The sequence below is a fragment of the Ischnura elegans genome, chromosome 7 (genome assembly GCF_921293095.1).
Source record: "Ischnura elegans chromosome 7, ioIscEleg1.1, whole genome shotgun sequence".
Lineage (NCBI taxonomy): Eukaryota > Metazoa > Arthropoda > Insecta > Odonata > Coenagrionidae > Ischnura > Ischnura elegans.
In genome coordinates, this window is record NC_060252.1 from 90,217,291 (window position 1) to 90,233,958 (window position 16,668).

At 38.1% G+C, this 16,668-nt stretch overlaps 3 long non-coding RNA genes across 5 annotated transcripts; 2 read left to right on the top strand and 1 right to left on the bottom strand.

Moving 5' to 3' along the window:
* Positions 1–242: 242 nt before the first annotated feature.
* LOC124162891 lies at positions 243–1,271 on the bottom strand. The gene is made up of 3 exons (XR_006865700.1): positions 917–1,271; positions 466–618; positions 243–382 (listed from the first exon to the last, which is right to left on the bottom strand). It is a non-coding gene; the product is annotated as an uncharacterized LOC124162891 (long non-coding RNA).
* A 776-nt stretch (positions 1,272–2,047) lies between these two features.
* LOC124162279 lies at positions 2,048–3,332 on the top strand. The gene is made up of 3 exons (XR_006865527.1): positions 2,048–2,089; positions 2,193–2,400; positions 3,291–3,332. It is a non-coding gene; the product is annotated as an uncharacterized LOC124162279 (long non-coding RNA).
* Positions 3,333–4,189: 857 nt separating this feature from the next.
* LOC124162158 lies at positions 4,190–6,437 on the top strand. 3 transcript variants are annotated; one of them, XR_006865498.1, is made up of 4 exons: positions 4,190–4,208; positions 4,525–4,777; positions 5,542–5,706; positions 5,788–6,129. It is a non-coding gene; the product is annotated as an uncharacterized LOC124162158 (long non-coding RNA). The 3 variants fall into 3 exon arrangements; XR_006865499.1 differs by lacking the exons at positions 4,190–4,208; positions 4,525–4,777 and adding an exon at positions 6,398–6,437 and having other exon boundaries at positions 5,446–5,706; positions 5,788–5,910; XR_006865500.1 differs by lacking the exons at positions 4,190–4,208; positions 4,525–4,777 and adding an exon at positions 6,401–6,437 and having other exon boundaries at positions 5,446–5,706; positions 5,788–5,910.
* The last annotated feature ends 10,231 nt before the right edge of the window (positions 6,438–16,668 follow it).

The following is a 16,668-nucleotide window of genomic DNA, read 5'->3' on the forward strand; positions in this document are numbered from 1 at the left end:
CTTTGACTATTTGTGACCAAATCTATTTGTTCCTCTTACGACAATTCATACTATAATTTCTGTATTTAGATTGTCATTTAGGGATAAATTAAACACTTCAGATATGAAACTCCACCTTTATTACGATTTATTGCAACAAAAAACAGATTTTACAAGAAGAAATTCCTCAGGATTTGTTTTTAATATTCCTTTTAATGTTCCTTTTCTTCCTCTTCAAATACAAATAAAAAAAATCATCTACATTGGCCATTTCAGTTGATTCTGTAGCATTTCCTTTCCCTTCAGTTGCCTCTGGTTGATTAAGGAATTGTGTTTAACCACCGCTGAATCTTTGCCCTCGTCTTAATTACCTTACCCTTAGGGAAATTCTTCCATTGTGGGACTACAAACAAAGGAAAAAATAATACCAAGATGCTGAAAGTTTCTAACTTTGATGATACATTAAATAGAAAAATTGATACTAACTGCAAATAGCCTTATTTATGTAGGGTTTCTTGAACATAATTTTTTCAAGCTCTCCATCCTAATTGATGCAGCGAGCAAATTCATTTGTACACGTATTGCTGAAAACTCCATCTCATCAGTATGATCAACTGCAATTTGTCTAAGATGTTAAACCTGTGAGAAAGGAAACCAAAATTAATTTTAACTTTAACATATGGCACAAGAAGGGAAAATAGAAAGGGTTAATTTGATAGATGATGTAGAGCGGTTAACTGGCCTAGTAACAATTGATATCTATACAATATCCATAAAATATCTATAATATCCAAAGGATATCCAATTTTCATCCAACAATATTGCTGGGATACCCACATAATATCCGAAGTTGCCGCCAAATGCCATCTATATAATATCAAACTTGGATATTACCTAATAACTAATTTTCATTCAACAATATTACATGAATACCCACATAGTATCGAAGTTACCACCAAAAGCCATCCATAGAATATCCAACTTGGATATTAATCTGATATCTAATTCTTATCCATCATGGATATCAACGAGATTGGGGTCCCCATCCTCCTCATAGGGTAGGCGCACACTAGCGCGACAACGACCACGACAGATCTCTGTCTCACACCTTCCGACCAGAGCACGACCACGATAGCAAAACACATTCACCACTTGCTCAGTTGGTATGGTCGGGTCGGAGTGAAGTCGGAGTCAGTGTGTGGCGCGCCATTACAATATGTGTAATTTCTGGCCGCAACGACCGCAGGGTCGGGGACGACCAAATTCAAAAAAATTGGACCAACGAGTCACACTTGGCCCAAGGTCGGTAAAAGCCAGGTCGTGTCACGCTCCCATAGTGCATTTCGGTTTGATCATCTTGGTTCCCACCTGTCTGTTGTTTACATGGTGTTTGCATAGGGCATATGAATTAATTTCAAAAAATTGTGTGCTGCAGTGCTCCGATTTGCTCCAATTCCACGAAAAACGGAGTAAGAATATTTCTTTTTCCTTCTGATCGTAAAAGAAAGGCTCCTTGGTCGATAGATTGCAGAAGAAACAAATGGAAATCTACAATAACATCGCACATTGTGAGGTAAGGAAGTGACAATATTATAAGTATTTTTTGCCTGTATTTGTACTTTGTAAATATTTATATATTCAACGTAAGTCTTAATAATTCTAGCAATAGTCTATGTCAATGAGGGAACGTCACATAGTAGAAATATAGGCTTCTCAAAAGTTGTTGACAACGCTGTTGTCACCAGCATATTTTGATACGGATTCATCACGTTTTGCCTTGAAATTATGTTAAGTAATGCAAAAGTGCCAAACTTTTCAATGTTATTTATTACTTCGGGTCATGTTTCATACGGAATAATACGGAAATGGTGCATTTTCATTGTAAATTAGTAGAATAATCGGATCGTATGTAGGCTCGCTTGCGCCAGTATACATTTCTTCAATTCAGTTTTATACGTGCAATGGATAATGCCTTCTCTGTTCAGAAATTCCTCAATTTTTACGAATATTATTATTTAGGTTTGTTTCACTGCGGAGAAGAGTGTCGTCAACAGGATGGTCGCAAACTACATAAACAAACTGCCGTTCCAACAGCGATTTCTGGAAAAAGGTATGTATTCTGAAGATAAGTTATACAAAGTTTGAATAAGTTTACATAGTTTTAATATTACAAATTGGCGACAGTCGAATCTAGTCTTTTCTAATAATTTCAGTTTTTTATGCACTTTTGGAAGTCGTAATAAGATGTCCTGTTAAACTCATGCATTCGTTATACGTTATGCATAGAAATTCTTGCATCCAAACAACTCGGATATCAACCCGTGTGCTGGAGGAGAGTTGGTGGAAGAACCAGACGTTTCCGACTGTCAACAGGACGAGATGTTGGTGATTAATTAGGAAATCCGAATGCTGAAAGGAAAAGTAAGTGTATTATGATATTATGGAAAAGTATTTACAAATTATGATTGTGAAGTTCAATGCAACCATGTACGAGAAAGTTATATGCTTTACTCGAGTTTTAATTCTGCTAGTGTGTAGTAAATTTATGAGTTATGTAGTAGAATATTGAATTATCACTTGTTACGTTATTTGTTTGGCTTTCAGTTAACTTTTTTGTATCAGTGCTGTTGAAGTGATATTTTCATGATACTGGATATTATGCACACCGAATTGCAGTAACCTATAACTTCATACATGGACTCCTTCGCATATAAATTTATATAAAGCCTATGTACCGTTTATAAAGTTGTCTGGTAGTTTTTGAGAATGTCGCAAAGTATATCTTCATTTAAAGGAAGGGTCTATTGACAGGAATTTAATTTAAGTGTGGGCTATAGGGATATCAATATATGGCAGTTCAATTATTTGACAGTTATTTGAGTGCAGTCATTGTGTGTTGAATTCATGGGAATAAGGACATGTGGTATTATGTGAGGTTAAGTTATTGAGAGTGTAACAGTAGTGTGGGAAAAATAGACCTTAAATCTATGCTATCATTCATTTACTGTGTAAATGGTGCAACAACATCAGCCCATTTTATTGTGGATTAGTGCAAAAGTTGAACATTATATGGCCAAATCCATGCAAAAAGTAATAAATATTCAACATTGTAATAGATACTAATCATTATATGTGTTAATAGATCACCCACTGTAGGATGTGAATCAATACGGTGAAGCCTAATGAAAATGACCACATACAATTTATAATCTGATATTATTGTGATGAGCATTGCTTTTTGCTGGCATTACCTGTCCTTCCTATGCAAACTATTTCCAAGGTTGTTCCTATTATTTCTGCCATTTTTTCAGGTTGAAATATGATGAGCTAGTCAGGTGAAGCAGCAACAAAATAAAAATGTACTCATGAAAGCATTTGAACTGTGGAATGACTGCTGGATAAATTAAGGAAGCAAGTGACAGTCATATGAGGAATACTGCCTAAGTCTTGGAAGCTGTTTCATAAGTACACAGGTGTAAGTAGATGTTTATTTCCATTGTCCTCCCTTGCAATCGCAAAATATTGTTATAAATTTATAACATATTACCAAGGTTGTTTTTATCATTATTGTCATCCTTCTAGGTTGAACTAACTATGGTCTATGGTCAGTTGAAGCGTGTACATATTACTCATGAGAGCTGGTAAAATCATTGGAATTGTAGAATTTTGCTGGATAATTTAAGGACAATGTGACAGTTTCCTGGGGGAACATTATTGAAAAAAGTCATAGATGCTGTTCCACAACCATATAAAGGTGTAAGTAGATGTATTTTTTCATCCAGTCCTTCCCTTGCTACATATTTCCAAGGTTGTTCTTTTAATTCTAATAATTCTTCTAGGTTGATATATGATCCATGGTCAGGTGAAGTGTGAACATGTTACTTATGAGAGCTGGTAAAATCATTTGAATTGTAGAATGTAGATAGAGAAATTAAGGAAGCAAGTGAGAGTCTTATGGGGAACATTGTCAGAAAAGTTTATGAAGCTGTCTCATAACCACACATATGTAAGTAGGTGCATTTTTTCATCTTGTGTTCCGTTGCAACATATTCCCAATGGTGTTCATATCATTATTATCATTCTTCTAGGTTGAATTATGATCTATGGTCAGTTGAGGCATTAACACGGTATTCATGAGTGATGGTGAAATCAGTTGAATTATGGAATGATGGCTGGAGAATTTAAGGAAGAAGTTGGTTGCCTCATGAGGATTATTTATTTAAAAAATGGTAAGTCATGTGAGAGAATTAGAACTTGTTTCAATAATGTTAATGTGCACATTTTTCCCACCCTTTTATAGGCTACAAAATATTTTTGTAGGATTAGTTTGGGAACTGGGTAGTATTTAGTAATGGCATGAACTAGCTTGTGTTATTTGAGAATATGATACCTTATATATTGCTATGAACAGCCTTTCATATAGCTGGCAAATGCTGAATGACATGTTAACTTTATTCTCATGTTTGGTTAATATGTGAGATTTTACAACCTGTGAAAGTTATGTAGCATGTATTGTTTCAAATAGTCTTTGTAATTCTATTTCAGATGTACAAGGATTTTATTTGGATCTTACATCAGGGAGAATATCAGTTTATTTTAAGAAGTTGATGACTTTAAGTATAGAATTGCTGGCATTTGGTTTACTTTTTATAATGGTTTTTATATGTTGTGTTTGCTAGCAGCCTGGTGCAATGGTTATTGATGAACTACTTGAAGAACAGTTATTCTTATTCCAGGATGATAATATACATATTATAACTATCCCTCTTAATGATCAGTGCACACTCATATGACTTTTGTGAATATAGATACAGTTTTGTGATTAACTTAACCGTGGAGATTTTAATGAATTATAATATAAGAATGTGATTATGATGAGCCTGGATGATTTATTTCTCTCTCCATCAATGCAACATTATTAGTATAGTTTGACTGCATATTGAGATGCACCATATCTTTCCTTTTGGGGTAATCTCCTGCATTTAGCTCGGTATTAATCATTTCGTTTCATTTAATACCCATTATGTCTGTACCCCACCCTGTATCTATAGTGCATTTCAACCCATAATATATCCATTAAAATTAACACATGAGCGCGGTATTCTACTGGATTTGTAAAACTACTTCCTACAATTTAACAGGCTTTATGCTTCAGTTATTTACATCCATGATTGTCTTGTCATTGTTAATTGTCTGAGTCTAATTGCTCAATTTGGAATGCATTTGCTCCGTGCAGCATTTGCTGACTTAAAATCAGTGATTGAGTTTGGAATCCATCCTATTCTAATTAATGCTCTGGTGTATATTCATTTATTGCAGTTATTTGTAAAATCTTTAATGTACCTAAAGGCTCACCTGAGTGCACACTGACATCACTGTGTCAGAGTATTTGCCGTGATTCTTGGAATATTTGCATGCGGATTATTATAGTATTACATTCATTATTGGGATTGGCAATATTTACAATTTCTAACTAATTAACATAGGCCTCAACTTTAGACAATTAATAAGCATTCAATGAGAGTTTATTATTATCATATGGACATGTTATCACTTTCCTAGGTTCCTTTGTCATCTATGGTTTGGTGAGTTGTGAACATGTTAGCCATGAGAGTTGTTAAATGATTTGAAGAATGGAATAACATCTGTGTTAACTATGGGAGCAAGTGAGTCTCATTCGGAACATTGTGGAAACAGTCTATGAAGATGAATGATTGGCAAGCATGAGTAAGTAGGTGCATTTTTCATTTGTCTTGCCTTTTCGAAATGTATCCAAGGATATCCTTATAATTATTTTCTTTCCTCTAGGTTGATCTGTCTTCAATGGTGGAGCAAATCAGATACCCATCAGGGACATTGCTTTAGGAAAATCTTAGTATTTTTGACCTGTGGGGATGGTGAAGTCAGATTATCTTTGGTAACGTTGGTGAAGTAAGTTTGATAAGCTGTCTCTAATCTGTCTCTTAAGTTAGATAAAATCAGGGCAAAGCTGTTATAATGCAAGAATTTGGAAGGTAGTGAGACAAGGCTGTGCTTGTCACTGATAACTTTAAGCATTTACCTGGATGAAGCCATCCATGACAATTAGGAAGAGGGTTAGTGAGTGAATGTAAATGGAGAAAAAATTAAGTATGGAATTGATGTTTAGTACAATCCATTTATTTGAAGATATTATTCTATTAACTACAAACACAATTACATAGTTCTGATTTTTTCGGGATCATGGTATAAGTGTTGTTGGGTATTCTATACACTGACCTATAATGATAACTTGGATGAACATAACTTTTTTCCTTTTGAATGTTGATTTCCCATGAACATACTTGTGCATCTCAAAATGAATGGTTTGTTCAATTAATTACATTGTTAACTCTTCGGTTTACTTTGTCTCATGGTATTTATATGTTATGTTTTCTAGCAGCCTGGTGCAGTGGATAATCATGAACTATTTGAAAAACTGTTCTTCTTAATCCGGGACAGGATACTATGCATTAAGTGGCAGGCTGGATTTGTAATCCTGAGGGTGATACCTGTTGTGTGGACCTTACTGCTACATTTGCCAGCATTAGCAAAATCATCATTCCTTAAAGTTTTTTTTATTTTTTTTTAAATATTTTTCTTTGAAATTAGTTTGATCAAATTGTACTACTATTTCAACAAAATTATATTTTATTTATTCTGGAAAAATATTCTATTGCCCATGACTTTCCGTTTTAATGATCAAACATTACTTTATATGACTGTAATTGTAAATAGTTATGTGATTTACTGAACTGTGGAGATTGTAGTGAATTTTATTATAATATAAGGATGTGATTACGATGTGCCAGCTTTTTTTATTTCTATCCAGCAATTCATCTCAATAAGTATTTTAATTGTTAATGGTCTGGGTGTAATTTGGAATGCATTTGCTCTGTGCTGAATTAAATGCAGTTGCAGTCGGATTATTTGTCATGATTCTTAGAAAATTGTCAAGCAGATGGTTCTAGTATTACATACATGATTTGGAGTAGCAATGTTAACAAATTCACAACCCTCTTAGATCAGTCATCCTATCGCTTGGTTTGGGCATTTTTCGAGAGTCGAACCAAGGTCCTCAGACTAAAATACCGCCCGTATTATCAGGTATGCTATAATTTCCTATAACCTTGGGAGATTTCATGAATCTAACTTCATAAATGAAGGAATGAAACATGGTTCCTTGTACCTATTCACCCGGATCGCTGAAGACAATTTTTGTTGTGTGGGTTGGGTTTTTTTTCAGAGTTGAACCGAGATCTTCAGGGTCAAAAACCGCCCTTATTATCTAGTTTAATGTAATTAACTATGACCGTGGAAAATTCCATGCACCGGACTTCCTAATTAAGGAAGAGACATGGTTCCTTGTACCTATACACACGGAGCGCTGTAGAACGAAATTTTTTTTTTCGCTTGGCTTGTAAATTTTTCCAGAGTCGAACCGAGGTCGTCAGACTAAAAACCGCCCGTATTATCAAGTATACTATAATTTCCTATGACCTTGGGAGATTTCATGAATCTAATTTCATAAATAAAGGAATAAAACATGGTTCCTTGTACCAATGCACCCGGAGCGCTGAAGTAAGAAAATTTTTGTCGCGTGGGTTGACAATTTTTCTAGAGTCGAACCGAGGTCTTCAGTGTCAAAAACTACCCGTGTTCGCAAGTATATTATAATTATCTATGACTATGGAAAATTTCATGTACCAGACTTCCTAAATAAGGAAGTAAGACATGGTGCCTTACAACCCATGCATCCAGAGCGCTGCAGTGCGAAATTTATTTTTCCCGTGAGTTGAGAATTTTTCTAGAGTCGAACCGAGGTTTTCATTGTCAAAAGCTGCCCGTTTTCGCAAGTATATAATAATTATCTATGACCATGGAAAATTTCATGTACCAGACTTCCTAAATAAGGAAGTAAGACATGGTGCCTTAAACCCCATGCATCCAGAGCGCTGCAGTGCGAAATTTATTTTTCCCGTGAGTAGACAATTTTTCTGGAGTCGAACCGAGGTCTTCAGTGTCAGAAACTTCCCGTGTTCGCAAGTATATTATAATTATGTATGACCATGGAAAATTTCATGTACCAGACTTCCTAAATAAGGAAGTAAGACATGGTGCCTTACAACCCATGCATCCAGAGCGCTGCAGTGCGAAATTTATTTTTCCCGTGAGTTGACAATTTTTCTAGAGTCGAACCGAGGTCTTCAGTGTCAGAAACTTCCCGTGTTCGCAAGTATATTATAATTATCTATGACCATGGAAAATTTCATGTACCAGACTTCCTAAATAAGGAAGTAAGACATGGTGCCTTAAAACCCATGCATCCAGAGCGCTGCAGTGCGAAATTTATTTTTCCCGTGAGTAGACAATTTTTCTGGAGTCGAACCGAGGTCTTCAGTGTCAGAAACTTCCCGTTTTCGCAAGTATATTATAGTTATCTATGACCATGGAAAATTTCATGTACCAGACTTCCTAAATAAGGAAGTAAGACATGGTGCCTTACAACCCATGCATCCAGAGCGCTGCAGTGCGAAATTCATTTTTCCCGTGAGTTGACAATTTTTCTAGAGTCGAACCGAGGTCTTCAGTGTCAGAAACTTCCCGTGTTCGCAAGTATATTATAATTATCTATGACCATGGAAAATTTCATGTACCAGACTTCCTAAATAAGGAAGTAAGACATGGTGCCTTACAACCCATGCATCCAGAGCGCTGCAGTGCGAAATTTATTTTTCCCGTGAGTTGACAATTTTTCTAGAGTCGAACCGAGGTCTTCAGTGTCAAAAGCTGCCCGTTTTCGCAAGTATATTATAATTATCTATGACCATGGAAAATTTCATGTACCAGACTTCCTAAATAAGGAAGTAAGACATGGTGCCTTAAAACCCATGCATCCAGAGCGCTGCAGTGCGAAATTTATTTTTCCCGTGAGTTGACAATTTTTCTAGAGTCGAACCGTGGACCATAGACTCAAAATAAAGACGTATCATAAATTTCCATTTTATTAACTATTTATAAAAAAAATTTCATATCCCTGCATCGATTGCGTTGTGAGAAAACCGTGTTTCCTTTTACCTATGTCTCCCATTTAAATGCACGTAAAATTTGAATTCCCGCCGCGCCTGAGAATCAAGATGGCGGATTACATTGGTCAAGTGCGTGACACGACCTGGCTTTTACCGACCTTGACTTGGCCTAGTGCACGTCGCTCCATTTTATGCAGTGCTACAACTGGTCGTGTGCCACAGGTCGTGGTCGCGCTAGTGCGTGCCTGCCCTTAGGAGAATTTGCAATCAGGACTAAACCACGCAGTAATAGTACATGTGATCGCTGTGCCAAATACTTTTAGCCTTAGCTTTAAAGACCATGAGCAGGGTTGCCGACCTATAAAAAATATTGGGGGGCCCGTACTGGCCCCCCAATATTTTTTATAGGTCTTTGGCTGGTCTTGCCCCCCTTATGAACTCCCCATATTGTTGCAATCAATATTCAACCATACAAATTCTGCATACAATCGCTCAACCTAATTTTTAAAGTCTAAATTCTTTACAGAAGTGTGTAATGCATTTTCAAGAGGGAGATTGAAATTATAAATTTCACTCTTTCACTGGAAATGCTGAAATGAATATGCACATAATTTATATATGGTTTCATATTCAAATGGGAAATTCACTAGAAATTAAGTAAAGCCGATGTCCCACGGTCAAATTTGCATCAAAATTTTTGTCCAAATATTTTGATGCAAATATTTTGATGCAACTGGACGGGGGGTGTCCCACGATGCATCTCATTTTGATCAAAAACAAACGAAAGACGATATTTATGTAAAAAATTTGGAAACTTGTGGAGGTGAAGGTCTTTTTTAGCTGGCGATCGCAAATCGCTTTCAAAATTGTCTAAACAGGCCTCTTGAACATTAAATATGCGAAAAAAAGAAAACAGAAGGAATGCTGAACTTGGCCTTGGCTGAAAAGGGGGTATGAAAGCGTTAGAATAAGCATGCTAAACATGTTGGAGAAGGAGTTGGTCACCGATGTTCCCGTATATTATCGATAATGATTGACGATAAGTGAGGATATTTTCATGTCCCTTAACAAGAAGATTGAGGGCAGAATAAAACGCCAGGATACAAACGTGAGGCAGTTTATTCCCGCGAGGAAAATATTATTAATAAATTATGGACATTGTGGTTGAGGAGATGTTATGAATAGTGCTGTAAGCGTGCATTTAAATCATATTTTTCTCTCCTAATCTCGCAATTGCTAAAATAAGGTCCTTATCATAATCATAGTAATAGAAACGGGCAGCTGTAGTGTTTCACAGGTAAAATCGTTAGTTCATAGTAGTCATTTCTCCAGCTGCTCGCTCGCATTGTATGCCCTCTACAAAGCTAACCTGTAAAATTCTCCCTCGATACCTTAAGTAAATCTTTCATTCTTTCCAAAACCTCCCTCCTTGTATTGCGATTCTAAATATCGCTTCCTTTCTATTAAAGATCAACTAATTATTACGGATTTCCTAGTTGAGAGCTTCCATCGCCTATCAAAAAGACCAAATTTTGCTATTATTTACTTTTAGGGCCACACCAGGCGATGAAATAGACGATCACGAACGTATATATATATATTTGAAATAATGTTTAGTGAATTCACTTCGTGGTATAGTGATATTATAAATTTAAAACTAAACCTTTTAGTATTCCATACAGTACTAATTAAAAAACTCAACCGGTTTCGATCTTTTCAGGTCCTTATCTAGAGGTTTACGATTAAGATAACGACCTGAAAAGGTGGAAACCGGTAAGCTTTTTGATGCATAAAGTGTGGAATTCAACAAAGTTTATTTTTGTGTCCATAATATACATAATTATTAATTAAAATACTCATGCAGACGATAAGTAAGTTTAACCTATTTGGGCTGTGTGTCAGCGCTTGGCGATGCTTTTTTATCAAAGGCCCTGTGATTGGTTGGTTTCATCCAATTGGATGAAAATTTAGAACCTGTCCTATCCATTTGTACAAATCGGTGATTTGTACAAACGATAGGACCAAAAGCCAGTTGGACAAAATTTTGACCGTGGGACAGGGTGTGCGTCAGTTGCATCAAATTTTGATGCAAATATTTTGACGCAAATTTGACCGTGGGACATCGGCTTAATGAACACAATCAAGAGAATATAAAGATCAATTTCATTGAAGAAGTCATTAGGAACTGGCATGTTTAATTTTAGACGATTCATTTCACAGCAGAAGTTAGAAAAATCAATCATTAATCAAACGCATTTCGTTATTAACAGAAAAATAAATTCAAGTATTTTTATGCATTTATGTAATCACAAATCTATTTATTTTCCAATGTATCTTATTGCCCAACATGGAACAACTAAAGTAGTATTTTCTAAAAGGATTTTAAAACAAGCTACACAAATAAACAGCTTTAGAATACTTCCACAAAAATATCAAATTTAACATTATTAGGGAAATTTATCATTGTTATTAAAAAAATCCACAGAGAAAAAATCATTCGCCTTGACCGGGAATCCTGGTCAAGGCGAATGATTTTTTCTCTGTGGACTTTTCGCACAATTTGTGCATTGCGGGTGACTCCCGTAAAGTTATCACCGTGGCTAGTCCCGGTATACTTAAATTGTTATTCAATATAACTTAAACGTTAAAACACCAATTGACATAATATGGGAAAACTAATTCCACAGTAATGCTACTGATAAGTGAGAACTGCACTATTGATTAGGATGATCAATATGATGGCTGTAGCGTGGGGATGATTACGGACGTGGTTTGCTAGTTTCGCAAAGAAACTACCCATAACTCACCACGAGGAAGAGGCTACCATCGAATTCCACCCGTCCCCCCCCCCCCCCAGCCAACCTTCCGAAGGACACCATTATGAAAGCACATCAATTGCTCTGACAAAATTATTTTGTGATTTTTTTCAAATTTCGGCTGAATTTCTCCGTCTCTTATGCACGATAATGCCCATCCATGCCTACGTTCTATACTGCACACGGATTTTGATGCTAACATTATTATTTGTACCACCTTTCAACTGCTTGTGTATGGCAGGGAAAAGGTACTTATAATACAGATATTTCCGTAACAAGGTCTTCCAAGTTTTTGTTTGTCATCCCAGCTACTATTGGTGGTTGATTTACCTCATTTGATTCCCATTCAACCAATTCAATATGATTTTGAGCATCGAAGTTTAGAAAGATTTTGTGCTTTCCCGGCGAATGGACTGAGTGAAGAGTTCTCGGGACCGCCACCGGGTCAGGAACTCCATATCTGCCGACGTTTCGATGCCCAACTCGGTCATTGTCCTTAGGGCTGTGAAGTGTTCATTCACTGCATTGAGGACGATGACCGAGTCGGGCATCGAAACGTCGGCAGATATGGAGTTCCTGACCCGGTGGCGATCCCGAGAACTCTTCACTCCATCGAAGGTTAGCTTTGGAAAATTCGAATTTCCTCGATTCCTCCTGCTGAGTTTCTTTCGATTTCAATGTATTTGTGATAGCCATTGCACGAATTTGTCTGCGTTCATCGGCTAACATTGCAAGCAGAATTACATTTCGCTGAATCATAGAGTAGCGGCGTAATTTGATGTCTCTATCTATATATTTCATAAGAAGAATCATGTTCATATTATGCTTCGGGCCTTCTGTTCAATATTGTCTCAATTTTATTGAAAACCGCATTGGAGCGTAAACTTCGATAAAAAATTTTGCCACGGTCATCAGTTCTTTTGACGGTGCTGAACGATAGTTCATTGCAATGAAGCAGGCAAACAAACCAATGCAAAGGTCTTCTTAGGGCCATTTCCATTCTCCTGATTACTCCGGCATGGCTTCCGGTGTTAACCTCAGTTCCAACGCACACAATTGCTTGCAGACCATCGATAATGATCATTTCCTCCGCTATAAAATTCATGATGGAGGCCAATAGCTTTGCTAACACATGGGGTGACATGCCATAAGTAGCGTGAACCGGGCTCTTGAACGAGAGTTACATGCTCCTCCACTATTGTTTTTCGCTTTGATTGACTATAAACGAAAGCAGAGTCTTTCCTCACGTCGAAGTAAAGCGCTTGCAGTTTAACAGTTCCCACATTCCTCCGAAGACACGAGCGCAATCTTTCTCTTTCCCTTCTAACTTTGTTCTTGTCAACAAAAAGTACATTGACTCCTTGAGTAACCAACCCGATATCTATTAGGTGCGCAGATGCAAGTGCTGCAGAGGTATGGTTTGATATGCAGAATTATTCACAGGATGATGCAAATCTTGGCTATTTCAAATTACTTACACTAACCTTTTTCCATGAAATCCTCTCCTTCACTTGCATTACATAACTCTCTGTTCAATTTCATTTCATCACCTGAGTCTTCCGAACTGAAGTGTTATGACAAAATAGGGTGGAACATTCGGGTGTTCCTTTTTTCTTTCCAACCTGCAACGCCTCGTCTTCCTATTTTTGGTCTCCTGCACATCGATGGCGCTTATCTTCATTTTCCTGCCACTTCTCTGTCCTTAGGGAATTCCCATTCTAAGCAAGGCATTTTCGAAAGAATATCACAAACAGAATCAGTCTCACTAAAGCAACTTACATACCGCAACATCAAAAAGCTGACGTGTGTGACGAAGGAAGTCTTGCTTCAGATCAATGAAAGCATTCTTGTTGACAGATCGAAGAATATTGCGATTATTTCCATGATATTGAATAATTCGTCAAACAATTTGCCTATATCCAACAACTGGGATAGAGGATCTATGCCAAATGCCTTCAATGGCGTAAGCCACTGTCTCCGCGATTCCCGGCAGAGAATTAATGGTATTTTAACTTTATTCTTCTTCTTCTTCAATGTACCGAGAGTACAAAAACATTTTAATCATCTCTTCATAAGTGGGCAAATCATTACCCATGAAATTTTCGGGTGCAACAAATATCACGCACTCCACTCCACACCTGGTACGCTTTTCCTCTTTTTTAACCATTGCGTCAATCCTTCCGTAACCCTTTGGAAGGTTGGTTGGGGGGACACGGGTGGAACTCGATGGTAGCCTCTTCCTCGTGGTGAGTTCTGGGTAGTTTCTTTACGAAACTAGCAGAGAGCTACTTAGTGAAATGCTTGGTGTTCAGGTTCTGTTTTTTCTCAGCCTTGGCTGAATTTCTTGTTGAAAATAGCTCCACAGGTACGTTATTCGTCATTATGATTGATGTTAATTTCAAATAATTTACCTTATTAATACTTTTTGTGGGATTATTTACTACCATATGATGACTTATTTGATAAAAAATGAAATAAAATCGAAATAAATGTTATTTTACCTGCAATTTAGCCCCCAAAATGGAGTTTTAGAAATGTAGGCAAAAATGAGTTGTGTCGTGCGGGTGGTCTATTCTCTAATTTTGTTGTTAATTCATAGACATTTATTTAACCATAAATCTTGTCAAAAAAACTTCAAATTTCATTTTCATAAATTATAAACATGTATCCACTCTTTGATATTATACGTTATCCCATATTTTCATAAAATTCGTCTTAATAACTGTTTGATTTTGAAATCAGCCTGATTTTTCGCACAATTTTAAACTTTACAGCTCGGCCGGCAGTGGTTAATATTATCCGATTTCAAAAAAAATTTGTATGCGAGATCCTTATATCATTTCGCAACTTTCCCGCATAGGGCAAATTTGATCAGAAAAAAAAACCTTTTTTCGGCCCACCCTAATGTGGGTGTCACTAGAGGGTGTATCTGCAACTGTGTCATTTTCTACAAATGCAGGTTTCAGTCCATCCACAGAAACTACCACTTCACGCCCATGCACACTGATTCTAAAAGTTTTTTTTACCCCGATTGAGTACACGAAATGGGCCGTCATAAGGTGAAGTCAAAGAAGCATGCACCCTGTCATTTCTCAAGAAAACATGGGAGGATGTCTGCAAATCTTTAAAAACGAAAACATTGTGTGTGCCGTGGCGACTGGCTTGCTGAGGACGGAACTTGCTTAGATACCCACGTAGGGAAGTAACATAGTCTGCATCAGCGATTACCTCATTACGTGATTGAGAAAGGAATTCTCCAGGCAGTGTTAAGGGCTGACCATACGGCACCTCAGCAGGTGTGCCATTCAGATCCTCTTTCCAGGTTGCTCGCAGGCCCAGAAGTACAGCAGGTAGAGCCTCATACCATTGCTGATCAGAGTGGCAGCGTAGGGCGGCCTTCAGCTGACGATGGAACCGTTCCACCATCCCATTAGCGGCAGGATGATAAGCCGTAGTCCTCCGGTGGTTTGTGCCAGTGAGTTTCATCAACCCATGGAACAGGCTGCTCTGAAATTGCCTCCCCTGGTCGGTTGTGATGCGGAGAGGCGTACCAAACCGAGACATCCACTCCTGAAAGAAAACTCTGGCCGTTGTGTCAGCAGAGGCATCCACTACAGGATAGGCTTGAGGCCAACGGCTGAAACGATCCACACAAGTCAACAAATAACGAAACCCTCGGCTGCCTTGGGAGAGGACCAACAATATCAATATGAACATGCTGAAACTTTGCACTTGTCGGAGGGAAATCACCCAAAGGGGAAAGGACATGTCTGGTCACCTTGTTTCTCTGAAGCTGCAGGCGCGAACGAACCCAATTACGACAATCTTTTTCATGGAGGGCCACACAAAACGTTCTGCAACCATCTGCGTTGTTTGTCGAACTCCAGGATGAGAAAGGCTGTGGAAGGATGCAAAAACTTGCCTCCGGAAAGGTGATGTGACAAATGGGCGAGGGTTTTTAGTGGAAAAGTCACATATAAGGGGCTTCTCTGATCGTGGAAGTAGAATTTCCTTTAATATAAGCGAGGAGTGTAGGAAAGAATCGGACAGCTCTTTGTCATGCAACTGTGAATCAGCCAACGATGCAAAGTTAATGGGACCAGATATTTCCTCCACTCGAGACATCGCATCAGCAACGACGTTGTCCTTCCCAGGAACATGGACAATATCAGTGGTGAATTGCCCGATGAAATCCAGATGCCGGAATTGTCTAGGGGAGCACTTGTCTCGCTTCTGCCGGAAAGCAAAAGTGAGCGGCTTATGATCCGTAAAAATGGTGAAGGCTCGTCCTTCCACCATGTGTCTGAACTGCAATACCGCTTTATATGCCGCCAAAAGCTCGCGATCATAGGCGCTGTACCGCTGCTCGGCATCATTGAGCTTCTTGCTCCAGAAAGCAAGGGGCTGCCAACCGGCAGGAGTCAGCTGCTGGAGTGCCGCGCCGATAGTTTTATCCGAGGCATCTGTGAAAAGACCAAGCTAAAAAGACGGATTCGGGTGGGCCAGAAGGGTGCAACGGTAAAGCGCTGCCTTGCAGGCGTTGAAACAGCTATCCAACTCGGGAGTCCAGTCAATGATGTCACCGCTTTTCACGTTACCCGCGAGCAGCTCGCTGAGGGGAGCCTGGAGTTTTGCGGCTTCTTTGATGAACCGACGGTAGTAGTTAACCATCCCAAAAAATTGTCGCAACCCCCGAATGGTAGATGGACGAGGGAACTTTTCAATGGCCTCCACCTTGTCTGTTAGGGGTTTCGTCCCATCCTTGGACACGGAACACTCAAGAAACTGTACTTCGGCAACACCAAATACGCATTTAGCGCAGTTAA